Source organism: Monodelphis domestica, chromosome 5 (assembly GCF_027887165.1).
Source record: "Monodelphis domestica isolate mMonDom1 chromosome 5, mMonDom1.pri, whole genome shotgun sequence".
Classification (NCBI taxonomy): domain Eukaryota; kingdom Metazoa; phylum Chordata; class Mammalia; order Didelphimorphia; family Didelphidae; genus Monodelphis; species Monodelphis domestica.
The window spans coordinates 262,896,020-262,912,382 of record NC_077231.1 but is presented as its reverse complement, the minus strand read 5'-3'; positions in this window follow the sequence as shown (position 1 = coordinate 262,912,382).

Here is a 16,363-nt window from a genome sequence, read left to right as displayed (position 1 = left end):
CTTCTAGATAAGCTTCGCTGCCTCCTTCACAAGAAGCAATTCGAGTTGTCAGAGTGGACAAGACCAGGGTCATTCCAAGTACAGACAGACATCTGGCTAGACCAAGAACCGGCCGGTTCCCACTGACCTTGCCAGTTTATTTTAATTCCTCTCCTTTTACCTACTCTCACATTCCAGTCAATCTGGACCTCTCCATATTCCCCTACGCCACATACAGTATCTCATCTCTCATCTCTTATTGCCTTTGCATAAAGGATGCCTCATGTCTAGGTGATGCTCCTTCCTCCCTCCTGCCTAGTAGAATTCCTAACTTCCTTCAGAGCACAGCTTCAGACACAATCTTCTCCTCAGACAGCCTTCATCTCTCGGGGTGTCAGCGTGCTGTCTCTAAATGACTGTATAATTCGGCATTTTCTACTTCAAAGCTGCTTCTCACAACTGTGATTTCTCTGGTGAGGAGAACCCATCTATTAATAAAACTGTTTTTCAGCTAAGTCTTCGAGATTAGGAGCACTGAGAGACTGTGAGTTAAACGTCATACAACCACTTTGTTTCAGAAATGGGACTTTAACCCCTGTCTCCCTGATTCTCCAAAGAGCTGTAGGTCCACTAGGCCATACTACCTTTCTTAACTTGGTTATTATATTTGTGGATGGTCATTATATCCACTTACTGGAATATAATACGCTCCTTAGGCAGTTTTTTTGCCTTTGTTATGCCGGTTTCCTAGCATTGTGCTTTTCAAGGAGTTGATATTTCATATATTTATTGAATTCTCTTAAATCTCCCCAAAACTCACAACTTCTTACCAACTGGGCAGCCCCTTCTGACCACCACCAGGACTCTTATCGCCTTCCACTATGCAGAAGAGAGACTTCTAGGTTAGTCCTTTAAAAACTTTCACAGACTTTACCATCTCCAGAAATGTCTCCTAGCTTTTCCTTTTCCCAGTTTACTAGAAAAAACTGATACACTCTAGGTCTGCACTTCCTCCACTCTCACTTACTCTGCAACCCTTTGCTTCCAAACTCATCTTCTCTAGACTAGACTATGATATTACCAATGATCTCTTTAGTTGACAAATTGTATCTCAGGTGTCATTCTTGACCTCTCTGTAGCATTTGACACTGTGGACTGTCCTGACCTGCAGGTTGCCTTTTTTCCTCTGGGCTTTGGTATCACTTATTTATCGATTCTTTATCTTTATTACCAGTCACCAGACTTCTTTGTTAGCCTGTAATTTATATCATACTCCCTAACCAAGACTGTATCCCAACTCTCTGTCCTGGACCCTATTTCTTCTCTGCACTCTCATTTAGAGCTACACTGGGTTTATCAGTCCCAATGCTGATAACCTTTTATTTATTTATTTAATTATTTTACTTTTCTTTGTATCACAAGCACTTACCCAATAGCTGGCACATACAAAGCATTTAATAAATTCAAGTTGACTGACTCCAACTGCCTCTTATTTAGCCAATCCCAGTCTTTCTCCTGAGTTTGATTCCCACATCAACAACTACTTATGGGGTATTTCAAACTGGATGTTAGAGATATTTCAAATCCAACATATTAAAACAACTTATCTTTTCTTTAAAAATGGACTGTTCTTCCAAATTTCTGTTTCTTCAGTGGAAATCATTCTTTAGTTTCCTAGATTTAAACCCTAAGCATTTCCCACATTGCTTCACTCTCTCCATATATCTAATCAGATGCTAAATCTTGTGTTTCTACCTCCCCTACAACATATCTCACATCAGATCCCTTTTACTACTCATGTAGTTACCACCTTAGTTCAAGCCCTCATCTCCTCCTACTTCAATTATTATAATCCCTTCCTAATGTATCCTTACTTACCTCATGTATCCTCTCACTCATCCTTACTTACCTCATGTATCCTCCTTACCTCATGTATCTTCTCACTCTAGTCCTTCTTCCCAAAAGCTATCAAACTGATTTTCCTTAAGTGCAGTTATGAGCAAGCCACAACTTCATTCATTACACTCCAATGGTTTTCTGTTGTCTCTGGAAGCAAATATAAGCTTCTCTGAAATAATTTAGTCCCACCCCTTTAGAATTTAGCCTTAATCTATCTTTCCAGGCTCATAATACATTCTTACTTCCCTTACTTTTGCCTAAATATGATACTCCACCTGCTGTCTCTCGGCCTTTGTGTTATCAATCTCTCCTTATCTCTGCCTCTTAGAATGCCTTACTTTCCTTCAGGTCTAAGCTCAAGTATCACCTTCTCCAAGAAGGCTTTTCAGACTCCTTTCCCCTACTGCTAGTGCCTTCCTTCACAAAACTGCATCCCATTTCTTTTACAAATATTTTGTATATACTTAAAAGGTAAGATCCTCAAGGGCAAGAGTTTCATTTTGGTCTTTGTATTCCCCATGTTTAGCAGTGCCTTTCCCTGCCACAAAGAAGGTGTTCAATAAATGCTTTTTGATTGATTGAAAATTGTTGGGGTCCTCACTCCCAATGAGCAAGTATTCCAGATTCTGTGAGGGATTCTAAGATTAGGCAAAGAGGGCCAGGATTTGAACCTTATCATCTACTCCAAAGACATCACGACAATATCCTTGATTATTCTTCTTACCTTTTATCTTCCTGTCTCCTGTTTGCCTCACCTCCTCCCAGGTGTTACATTGTAAAATTAAAGTAAACTGAGAGACAAAGTTCCAAAAATGATCAATTTATTGGTTAGGCTAGCAGTAACCAATAAATTGGGTCAATGGCCTCTCTCAGTGACCAAAGACCCTGAAGGGAGGTTGACAGATTCTTTTAAAGCTAGTTGTGTCTTCCTTTTATTTAATCTGACAGTACCATCATCTGGTCCTCTCCGGGCAAAGGTAAAACAGCCCTGATTTGGTAGACATTGTAATGAGGAGGTAGGTTAAGAGTCACCTCAACTTCTCCCTATCACTTCTTTTATTGGAATGATCCTCAGGTGACAGGATTAGTCTTCAGACATGAGTGCAGTAACAGTGGATAAAGCACCTGGCTGTTACAATTAAAATGATCTCGAAAGACTGATTTTTGAGTAAGAATAAATGTTTATTGATTATAGCAGATTTATTGGTTAGACCAGCATTATAACTGATAAAGTGATATAGATCTTGGTAATCTCAGGGAGCAGTTAAGCTATGTCAGGCAATCTAATAAATAGATTTCTAGGACCTCATTTTTCAGGCCCTCCCTTGACCATCCCAAGACATCTTTAACTGGTGATAGCTAATTAAGAGATGGTCCATCAATCTATCCATCCCTCCCCATCCCCATTGGTGGACAGGTCACATCCAGAGGAAAAGAACACTTGTCTTCATTTATTAACCAAATTCCATTAAAAAGGAAAACTTTCTTTAGGATTCCCAGGGACAAAGAAAATGAAAAAAGCTGTAGACTAGGAATATCACTGACACAATTCCCAGAATCAGAAATACACAGAAATTCTCCCTGATATATAGGAATTAATACAGAATATGAAAAATAAATCCTTATATGGCCCAGAGTCAGAAAGTTCAAATTCAGCCTCAGACACTTACTAGATGTTTGACTCCAGACAAGTCACTTAACCCTGTTCACCTCAATTGCTTCATCTGTAAAATGAGGTGGAAAAGAAAGGGACAAACCCCTCCAGTATCTTTGCCAAGAAAATGCCCCCCCCCAAAAGAGGTAATGAAGTCAACACACTGAACTACAAATGAATGTAGTCTGCAATGGTCATGAATCAACTTGAATTTGAGTTAAGTGGGTGGTTGAGTACAAAACACTTTTCACACAAATAAAGTCAGTTCTAAACACCTAGAAAAAACATTAATTGCTGATGAGTAGGCTAAACCAATATAATGAAAATTATAATTCTAGATAAATTAATTTACTTATTAGTGCCATACCAATCCAACTAACCAAAAATTATTTAGATAGATAGAAAAAAAATGAAATTCATATGAAAGAACAAAAGGCCAAGAATATCAAGGGAATTCATAAAAAAAAATTATGAATGAAGGTGGCCTAATTGTACCAGATCTCAAACTATATTATAAAACAGCAACCATCAAAACAATCTGGTACTGGCTAAGAAAGAGAATAATGGATCAATGAAATAGATTAGGTACACAACATGCAGTAGTAAATGAAACAGTAACTTAGTGTTTGATAAATCCAAAGATCCAAGCTTTTGGAAGAAGGAACTCACAACTTGACAAACATTGGAAAACAATATGGCAGAAACTAAGCACAGACTACATCTCACACCATGTATCAAGATAAAGTCAAAATGGATACATGATTAAGAAATAGAGTCATCATAAACAAATTAGGGAAGCACAAAATGGTTTACCCATGAGGCCTATGGATAAGGAAAAAATTATAACCAAACTAGATACAGAGAACATTATGAGAAGTAAAATAGCTAACTTTTGCTGCATTAAATAAAGGCTTTTGTACAAACAAAATGAATGTAGTCAAGATTAGATGGGAAACAAAAGGCTGGGGGGAAAATGTATAGCTTGGCAAATCCCACACCAAAAGTGCTAGTCCTCCCTGAACACCCTGATACAAGACCAAAACTTGACCTTTAGACAAGTTTTTCTGGAATTTGAGTGGAGGGTAATGTCTCACAAGAAAAGAGTTTTAACTGATAGGGCATGGGAGAATATATTATAAATAGAATTAAAATCTCTTTTCAACCTTTCACAGACAAATTTGTTCCTGCTCCAGTCATACATTTCTACCTTCTGGTTTTTCCAAAATTTCATATCTCACCTGGAACATTTAACTCACCTCATTAAGCTCTTCCCCTTCCATATAAATTTTTCCTTAAATACTGCCCCCTCCTATAATTTTACCTTTTCTCTCCACTTTTCTGTATATATATATATATATATGTATTTGAAATATCACATATAAGTAAATAAGTCTAAGTTATGCATTTATTAGCCTTCTAGGTGAAACCCAGACTAAGACCATCTCTATTAACAGGATAATTCATTTCCCATTTCTCAGATGAGAAAATTATGATGTAGAGATGTCAAATAATTGACACAGATCATATAATGTTGGATTTGAGGACAAAAATCAGATTCTGATGTACAAATCCAGTTCTCTTTGATCTATTGATGTATACTTTAAAACAGGGATTCTTAACCTTTTTGCATTGTGGACCCACTATGTCAGTATGGTGAAGTCCCAAGGGCCCTTTCTCAGAATACCTTTTTTACACGTATAAAATGAAACATGTAATATCTCAAAGGAAACTAAATATGTTGAATAAAGTTTTCAAAATATCTTTTTTTATGTTCACAGATGCCAGGTTATGAACCCTGCTAAATGACCCCACAATCTTACAAGGGAGCTGGCATGCATTCATAAAAACAATAATTGGTAGTAGTACAGAAAAAAACATGATAAAATCAGTGAATACATATCATATATGCTAAGGGAGTTCTGGGGAAAAAAGTAAATTTGGATTAGAGACATCATGGAAGAGATGAGGACAAAGTGGGACCCTAAAAAATAAACAGAATGTGCTCATTAGTAAATGCAGGCCTTGCCCTCCATAGTCTCTCTCCTCCTCTGCCTCTCCTTTATTGTTATCAAATTCTCTTTTATCCCAAGTTATCTTCCTCTAACATTACTTCCTCTAACATTACTTCCATCTTTGAATAGAAACTTCATTTTCTTCTGAAGTCTCTGTATCTCTTGGCACCCTCTCCAAAGCAATGGATTGCTATACCTTCCTTCATAGCCCCTGATACCAAAGACTCAGGTGCAAAAGTTGATAAAATACTTGCTTCCCTTGTCCACTTTTTAAAAAACCTTCTGTCTTAGAAATGATACTGGGGGCAGCTGGATGGCTCAGTGGATTGAGAGCCAGGCCTAGAGATGGGAGGCACTGGGTTCAAATCTGGCCTCAGACACTGCCCAGCTGTGTGACCCTGGGCAAGTCACTTAACCCCCATTGCCTAGCCCTTACCGCTCTTCTGCCTTGGAGCCAATACACAGTATTGACTCCAAGACGGAAGGTAAGGGTTTAAAAAAAAAAAGAAATGATAGTAAGTATAGGTGCCAAGGCAGAAGAGTAGTAAGGAATAGGCAATTGGGATTGAGTCTGAGGTCAAATTTGAACCCCAAACTTCCTGTCTCCAGCCTGGTGCTGTATCCACCTCCCTCCACTCCCCCTTTCCCCCCCACTTTCAAACCTTCTCTCTGTCACTGTTGCTTTGCAACTGCCTCTCCTTTAAAAGTGAATTCACTCAGTCTAGATCCTTTTTGTAATTCTTTTCTGTATCCCTCTTTCTCCCTTCTTTACAACAGGTTAAACACCTGGCTCACAGCCTTCTCCACCTCAACCCTGACTCCTTCCAACTCCTTAGCGTGCCAGTTTCTCTGCCTCCTCAGCTCCCATGACCTCTGTCACCAGTTTCTCCCCAAACCACACATAGGTGTGGTCATAACCTACCCCTCTCTCACAAACCCTCCGCCCTGGGTCCAGGAATTCCTAGTGGCACCTCTGGCCCAGAGTGTGAGGGTGAGAATGGGAAGAAAAGGCTTTCACTAGATCAGAGACTGGGCAAGTTGAGGACTAGCCTTAGAACCGAATGACAACCCCTCACCCCAGACTGAGAAATTGCCTAAACAAACAAAGAACTTAATGACAGAGACAGAAGCATCTTTAGAACTATAACGTCAGTGTAATGAACTCACTGTTTCATTTGCAGCCTAGGAGACAAGTTCGATTTCTTATGTGATCTGATAATGTAGGCTTTCTTTAACCTTTTTGTATCATACACCTTTTTGGAGGTCTTATGCAGCCTGTGGACCCTTTCTTAGAATAATGTTTTTACTTCATAAAAACAACAACAACAACAACTCATAGGATTACAAGGGAAAGAAGTAATGATGAAATGCTTTCATTAAACGTTTTTTGTTTTTTTTTTTCGCTCAGGAATCTCTGAATTAATGTAACATATATAGATTTTCTACATATGGAAACATTTTGCAAACTGCTGTCAATTCAGAAATTCTTTCTTGGATACTTCGACTGGGTCCAATTTTCTTTTGTTTGACAAGTCATCATGAAGGCTGAATCCTTTGTATATATTAAGCCTAACTATTGAGCCATCAGAATCGCTCATATTAACTTTAGTGCTTCCAGATCGAAGAGCCCTTTGTAACAAGTGATAGGGAAGAAATTAGCACACATTTTATTAGCCTAATTTTACAGATGAGGAAACTGAGGCTTATCTAGGCTATGTGAGTTTTCCAAATCATAAAGCTAATAAGTGACAGGTAGGACTATAAGTTCACAGCTCCAGGCTACACCACATTGCTTTCTCTGCTTTTTTGGCCTATGTTTTGTGTGAGTGTGAAGAAATAAATCAATTCTGTGAACTGATCCTCTTTCTGGAACTTATTTGGGCAATGCAAGAAGTAAAAGATTGGGGATCAGAACCAGCAATATTTAACAAAGTTTCTGAATTTCTCTTCTAAGGGGGCATAAATATTCCTTAATGCAATGGGTGGGGAGAGAGTTCCTGTAAGAGAAGCAGGAGGAAGAAAATACAGAGCAAGGGATTGTGAGATCTCTAAGAATGTGGAACTGAATTAAAAAGGCTGGCTTTATACCTCCTGCAGTTGTATCTCTTGGCATAAAGCTTGTTATACTGTCACCCTAGAAGGATGCCCAGAGTGCTAGAGCTTGCAAGGAATGCTCTAGTAGCTAGTCACCATGAAAAGAGAGAGACTCGATTTCATTATGGCTGAAAGTCACTTGGTAGTGTCTATTTTTCTTTTTCTTTCCATAAATAAACTGGTGACCAAATCATCTCAGTTAAGGTCTAGGGGACATGTTGTACTGACCCAGCCATGCTATTTTAGTAGGAAGAGGTGATAGAGTGTGAAATTCTAGTTGGTTTCCTCCTCGGAAATAGTACATGCTCAATATATCATAGATTTAGAGTTTGATGGACCCTTGAGATCATCCAGTCAAACTCTCTCATTTGACAGATGAAGAGTCTAAAGTTCAGAGGGGTTAAATGACTTTCCTGAAGTTCCACAGATAGTAAGCAGTAGAGCTGGTATTCAGACCCAGGTCTTGTGATTTCAAATGCTCCATTGCCTCTTGGGATATTGAACTGAATTGGCATAAATACAAACAAAACAATTCAGAAAAATTCTCTTTCATTTGTATTTGGTATTTTAAGAGAATCTCATAAACACTTAGAGAACTAGCATTGGAATTCTGAAGTCATTCATTCAACAAATATTTATCGAGTGACTTTATAGTAGATCTATTACATTCCTCCTCAAAACAACCTTGAATGGAAGATAGTATAAATGTTATTTCCCCCATTTTACAAATATAAAAAAATTGAGACTTCAGTTTAATGATTTGCTGAGGATTCCACAGTTAATTTCAGAGCCCTGGGTCCAAGCTAGGTCTTCTGACTCTGGATTCATTAACACTAGTGGGTTTTCTGCCACATAATGTTCATTAACCAATATTGGGGCGCTCTCTGCTTCAAAACGTTTATTTCCATTGAGAAGACTGGATCCCATCTTCCTTGGATCCCATCACAAGGAGTTTAATCGACCAATAAGAAACATTTATTAAGTACCAACAATGGGATAGACACTGTGCTGTTTGCTGGAGAGCCAGTACAAACCTGAAACAGACCCTGATTCTATCACAGAAGATAATATGTCCATATATAAAAAGATACAAAACACACAGGAAATTAATGCAAGATGACTTCTCTGGGGGAGAGTAGAAACAGCTGACAAGAAATAAAAGATTCTTTTTTTTTTTAAACCCTTACCTTTTGTCTTAAACTATGTATTGGCTCCAAGGCAGAAGAGTGGTAAGGGCTAGGCAATGGGGTTTAAGTGACTTGCCCAGGGTCACACAGCTGGAAAGTGTCTGAGGCCACATTTGAACCCAGTGCCTCCTCTCTCTAGGCCTGGCTCTCAATCCACTGAGCCACCCTAAGAAATAAAAGATTCTACGTAGAAGGCAGCACTTGAGCTGAATTTTAAAGGAAAACAAAGATTAGAAGAGGAGAAGGTGAGAAAAGCACATATGCTAGGCTTGGAAGACAATTAAAAAACCACCTTGTCATCAGATGGTCTTGCATAAGTGAAGAGTGTATGTTATGAATGCAAAAAATAGCTTTAGAAAGAGGCTCCAGAATACCTCATTATGTCATTAATCAGCCAACAGAAGGTTTTTCCTTTTTTTAATATCTAAAACCTTGAATGGTACAGAAAAATATCAAACCCCATCAATATTACTGTTGCTTATAATTTTACTTTATTTCATTTTAACCTAGGCTGCTGATTTTGTAGGTAGAGAGAACGCCAGTAAAGAAACTATCTGCCAATGAATAACGAAAACTATTCTGCAGTTTACAGTTTTAGAGCAATGCTTGAGACACATAGTGAAGAGTTTAGTTAAACTAAAAAAAAAAATCTGTTATGGCAAATCATATGGTCTCTTCCCATCTTTCATCTATCAATAGTGATATATCATCATGCATATTTCTGCTTAAAAATTGAAAGTCATTCTTTTATAGAACCCATGAGTTAGTACAGATTTTTTTTAAAGGTATATCAACCATCAGAGGTCCCTGATGTCTTAATGGGTTAGAGAGTCAGGACTGGAGATAGGATGTCCTAGGTTCAAATTTGGTCTCAGATACTTCTTAGCTGTGTGACCCTGGGCAAGTCACTTTACCCCCATTGCCCAGTCGTTGCTTTAGAATCGATACATAACATAGAAGGTAAGTGTTTTTTTTTAAAGTATATCAATAGTCTCATTGAAATAGAATAATTGCCAAATTTGCCCACTTAAAAGATTTTGAAAGCACCAATGCAGTCAATGCCAAATTATTGTCAAATCGAAAAATTCTGAGCCCGTTTTATAGGTTCTAATTTTAAAGTCCCAGTGAAGCTTTCACCTGGCATAATCCCATTGAACCACTTTTAGAGGATCCTGCTAATACTGTTTACTTTTAAAAACCACATTACTTGAAGGAACATTGGTTCAAGAGTATGCATGTAATTTATGAAATCGCTCAACAGTAACTGAAAAATGATTCCTGTGACTTGGAAACAAGCTTGAAAAATGTCTCCCAAAAGATGGTGTTTGTGTTAAAGCCTAGAAATCTGCAATTCATTCAGTTCTAGTGTTACAAATTATGCTTTAGGGCATTGTTTGCAGTTGGCTTTAACATGTATAACTAAAATTGTACAAATTGTACAAAGATTTCATAAACACTCTATGTGTACATTATGGCATATAGAGAGGGAAACCTACCCAAATCTCCTTATTTTGAAGGGCCAACTTATCTTGTCAAGGCAGTAGGATTTAGTGGAAAAAGCTGGTCATCTGGAGTCACAGGACTTGGACTCAAATCCTTACTACCTGTCTGACCTTGGTCAAATTACCTCTTCTCAATTCCTCATTTGTATTAGATGAGCCCTATGATCCGTTTCAGCTTAATATCGACAATGCTATAAAATGACAAAAAGCTGACTGTCATTTACCATCTGCGTGACCTCGTGCAAGGTGATCTTAATCTCTCATCCTTAGCTTCCCCACCTATAAAATGGGGCTAGTAATACTTGGATGCAGAAACAGTCTGGAGTCAGGAGGGCTGGGTTCAAGTCCTTCCTCTAATTCATAACATCTGTGTGACCACTGAGCCTCTCAGAGAAGCAGGGAGGTCTTTAAAATGACAAATTGCTCGTGAGTTGCCAATCTGTACAGTAAGAAGGAGTTGCCACACAGAGATTTTTCCAATATTGATGAACTCACACATCTAGACTCTGCCAAAAAATATTTGAATGACCTATCTCCCCAGGTTGTCTGCATACAAGTCACAGGAATGAATGAAAGCACAATACTTTCTGAATCATAAAATATTATTTAGGCTCATATTCAAAAAGTGGTTTTTTTCTATTTTATTTACTTTTTCCCCAATTACATGTAAACGTCATTTAAAAAAAAAATCATGTCTACTTTTCTTTCTTTCTCTCCTTCCTCTCCTCCTTCACTGAGACACTAAGCAATCTGATACATAGATTTTTACTTGTACAATTGTGTAAATTATTTTCCATATTAGTTCTTTTGCGAAGAACATTTGAACAACAAATGAAGAAGAAAATGAAATGTAACATACTCAAAAGGCAGTTCTTAAGCATCTGCTAGGCACTGGTGATAGAAAGAAAAAAATAAAACCAACACTGCCCTTAAGGAGTTTACATTCTACTGAGGCAACAATGCATACACAAATAAGAAAATACACACAAAATAGATACAAGGTAATTTGGGGCAGGGAGAACACTAGTAACTGGGAGAGGATTTGGAAAAGTTCACTTAAGAGGTCACAGATTTGAATGAAACAAGGGTTTTTAAAAGGCAGCACGATATAATACTAGCTGATTATATATTATATATTACATTTTGTTATATCACTTTTTTTGTGTATATCACTTATTTGATGCCAAGCATTTTATAATTATTATCTCCTCTGATCCTCAGAAGGTAAATATTATTATTATCCCCATTTTAAAGATGAAGAAACTAAGGTAAATTGTGATTAAGTCACTTGCCTGGGGTCTCACAGGCAGCAAGTATCTGAAGCCAGATTTGATCTCAGATATTTTTGACTCTAGGCACTGTCCCTCTTAGCCATCAATAGTAGCCTGGGGTGGGGGTAGGGTGGGGAAGCAATGGCTCTATCAGAGGACCTGGATTTGAATTAGACTTAAGACACTACCTATGTGGCCTTAAACAAATCATTTCATCTCAATAGGCCTCAGTTTCCTCTTTTCTAAAATAAGAGAATTTTGGATTCGTTTTCCTGTGAGGTGCCTTCCAGCTCCAGGTTGATGATTGTAAGAGGCAGCATTGAGGTGAGAGAACATTCCATGCCTGGAGGACAGATAGAGTTAGGAGGTGGCCAGTTACATGTAAGGAAAGGCAAGACTTTGGGTTAGACCAAAGAGTGTTCTCGTGGAGTTTGCATTATACCAGGCATGTTTTGTTCATTTATTTATAAGATATATCATAAACTTGATGAGTCTAAGTATGAGGTTTGCAGTAGGGTCTCGGTATGTGGACATTCCTTATCTGGCTGCTCACCTGATAGAAGAAAGGTAGATACATTGCAGGCTGGCTTTGGCATCCTTTACTCCTCCATATTGGCCAGTTCTACTGATGCTGAAAGGGTTTATCAGGTGACGGCAAGTCTTCAGTAGTAGATAATAAACAAGTGAGCAGAATCTTTGGCTTGTACATATCAACCTGGGTGGGTGAGTTGTTTTTCCCCCCTTTAAAGAAATTCCATGGTCTTTGGAAATATGGGTTTTCGATGTTATTATTTAGGGCTTCTCAGAAAACTACAACTGGAAAAGAAGCCAAGAGCTACCTTTGGCAAAAGCAGAATAAACAAAAGAATCACTTATTAACAGGCACTTGGGAAACAAACAGATATTCATAATTTGGGAACCAGAAAAAATGAGCTGTTTTAGAATCACAGAATTTTAAAACTGGAAGAGATCTTAAAAATAATTTCTTTAAGAATGCTTACTTCTAGGGGGAAGCTGGGTGGCTCAGTGGATTGAGAGCCAGGCCTAGAGACAGGAGGTCCTAGGTTCAAATCTGACCTCAGACACTTCCCAGCTGTGTGACCTTGGGCAAGTCACTTGACCCCCATTGCCTAGGCCTTACTACTCTTCTGCCTTGGAGTCAATATACAGTATTGACTCCAAGACAGAAGGTAAGGGTTAAAAAAAAAAAAAGAATGCTTACTTCTTCCCCAGGACTTCTACAGATTTGGTGGGTGTGTGAGTGTTCAAGAAGAACTAGCACTTCCGGGAATGAGGACTTGCTGAGCCCTTTACAGGGCTGCTCATCTAATCTACTTCTGGCACCAAGAAACATGTGTAGTGGACAACCCCCAGCCTCAACAGATGGACTAAACTAGGTTGAGAGTAACCAATTGGCCTCCAACTTGACAGGGAGGTTACCCGGATATCTACCCCAAGAATGTGAAGACTTCTCCCCATGGAATGGCCATGAAGGCAGCTGAAGTAGGTGCTGATTTGTCTTACTAATCTGATAAACCAGAATTCATTTTGAAGTTGCCTCTGGTTACTCATGGGAGGATCAGATTAACAGGGCCTCAATCCAGGTCCTTTCTCTTTCAGAAAGCACCCCAAAATAATACTAATAAAAGATTGCTTCTGTGACTCTGAACAGGCAAAAACAACAGAGACCAAAAGGGACAGGTAAGAATGGAAGAATTCTCAATATTGTAGGCAAAGAAGCTCCCAACTTACATGATCCAGTAAATATTCTCTGAGTAGTTTACCACATTCCCCAATGATAAGCTGTTTAATAGAAGTGGAAATAAGGTGACAAATGACCTGAGTCAGGGCTCATCTGCTGCTGGGTTCTACTTGCCTTTGTGTCAACATGAACTTCTGATGACTCTGATGTCCTGGATAATGTGATAATCCCCTTTCCCACCCACATCTGCATGTTTTTTCTCACCATGATCAATGTTTTGAAAGCCATTGTATTCATTGAATAATAATAATCACTATAACTTAAACCGTTTTTTTTAAGTTTGCAAAATACATTGAATTATTTCATGTCTGTCTCACAACAGTTTTATAAGTATTATTATCATCTCCCTTTCTGACCACTCATTTTCAGTCTCCTGTGCTATATTTTCTTCCAGGGCCCACACACCAACTCTAGATGTTCTCCAAGAATCTGACCTTGGCTTTCTCTTGTTTGGTAATTGGATCAGCTTGGGACCATTCATTCAGCCTCAATTTCTCTCCAGAGCTACACCACTAACTGCCTTTTGGATGTCTCTTAGGCATCTCAGACTCAACATATCCAAAACAGAATTCATTGTTTCCTTTTTCTCCCTGACAAACCATCTCTTTTCCCCAAGTCTCCTATGACTATCAAGGGCATTGCTATCTCCCCAGTTACCCATGTTCTCAACCTCAGGATTTTCCTGGACTCCTCATTCACCCTCAAAAAACATATCTAATCTATTGTTATCTTGACATTTCTACCTTCTTGACATCTCTCATATGTCCTCTTCTCTCCATGCCCACAACTGCAGTTACTCCTTTGGTGCATGTCTTCTTCACCTTGTATCTGAACTACTGCAATAACCTTCTGATTGGTCTACCTGCTTCAGGTCTCTTCCCAATCCAATATATCCTCCTGCAGTCAGTTCCCAACATGATTTTCCTAAAGGTTGATTTTGACTATGCCACTCTCTCTACTTCTTGAAAAATTCCACAGACTACCTATTACCTCTAGGATCAAATATAAAATCATTGGTTTGGGCATTATCTGATCCTATCATACATTTTCAGTCTCCTTACACTTTATTCCCCCACACCCACTCTCCAATACCGTTACACTGCCCTGTTTGCTTCTGTGCATACATAATGGTACATTTTCTGTTTCTGCATTTGTACTGGATGCCTCTCATGCCCAGATTGCTCTCCCTACTTACCTGTGCCTGAATTTTCCCAACTTCCTTAATGATTCAGCTCAAATCCCACCAACTTCTAGAAGTGTTTATAGCCCCCTCTATGTTCCCTTGAGATAACCTTCCACTTACACAGTATTTCTCTTTTATGAATATTAGGTTCTATATTTTATGTGTGAACACACACTTCACATGTGGCCTTTCACATTATAATAAGAACTTTTTTTCCTCTTTCCTTGGTCATTCCAACATGGAGCACAAAGACTGGCACATTTGTTTGCTGACTGACATTTTACAGATGAAGAAACTGAAGCTTAGATAATCCAAATGATTTGTCCAATGTTATGCTGCCAGTAAGTTGAACTGGAGCCAAACACTCTATCCATTTGGCCACACAGTTTTCAGTGAGTATCTGTATCCTTGCTTTACCACAAAATTCTATCTAGCTATACTCAAAAGGAACCACTACCGTCCTTCACATGCTTGCCGGTAATTATGAGATCCCTGCATGTCTTCTCTAGGCTATCACATATATGACATATGGTCATCCAACCCCAGCTAAAAGACTTCTAGTGAGGGAAGCCTTCCACCTTTCTAAGCTGTCTTTTGGATTTTTTGTTTCTTAGGACGTCTTTGCTGACATAAAGCCTAAATTCCCTTCTTTACAACATTCCTTTGTCCCCGGTTCTGCTTTTGGAGCTCAACAGAACAAATTCGATTCTTCTTCCAAATTATATTCCTTCAAATACTTGGACAGATCTCATGTCTCTTTCCTGAATCTTCTCTAAAGACTTCACTTTGTTGTTGTTGTTATGGCTGAGTGATTTCAGTTGTGTCCAACTCTTTAGAACCCTATTTTGGGTTTTCTTGGCAAAGATCTGGGAGTGGTTTGTTATTCTTTTCTCTAGCTCATTTTACAGAGAGGAAAACTCAGACTAACAGGATTCAGTGACTTGTCCATAGTCACATAACCCTTAAGTGTTTGAAAGTCAAATTTAAACCCATGAAGATGAGTCTTCCTGATTCCAAGCCCAGTGCTCCATCTACTGTCTCAGCTAGCTGCCCTAAAGACTACACTAAACATCTCCATTTACTTTAACCCATTCTCATGTGAAATAGGTTACCTGCCCCATTCCACCCTGCCACCCCCCCCCCACTATAAGTTTTTTTAAGGGCGAGGACTATTTTGATTAACATTCCTATTAATTGTTGTACTTATGAAAAGAGACAGGTCCAGCCATTTGGGGGAATGGGAGAGTAGAGAAGGGAATAACGACCCTAGAACCTTCAGGAGAGGAGAAGCTCAACCCTACAGGTCATCTGGTAGTTTCCAACCCAACAAATATTTATTAAGTACCCAAAATATTCACCGAATTCTAGATTCCAGAAACTTAGGATTTTAAAAAACCAAACTGAAAAATGGTCCTTGGACTCAAGGAATCCTCATTCTACTGGGGGACATAATATCCCAGGTAAATATCTGGACCATCATTTGAGGAAGCAGTCAGACTTCTTTGGGGCTCCAACAAGAATGAGGCATCTGTGCTTCACTGACAGTTTAGTCCATTTACCTCATTTGAAACACAAAGAAACCTGAAGTGGCAATGGGTTCCCTCTTAGCTTGTTGGAGTTAGTCATCCTAGCAATTTTGAATAATTCTAAATGATTGTCTAGATTTGACTAAAATCTATCAATGCAACATATTTATCAGTTTTGTAAGCATAGGAAGGCAATCTTGGGTGGATTTGAAATAGATTCTGACACTGAATGAATTTAGTTTATAGTTCTTTTCTGTCTCAACATGGAAGCTGTGCAGTGGGCCCAATGGTCCT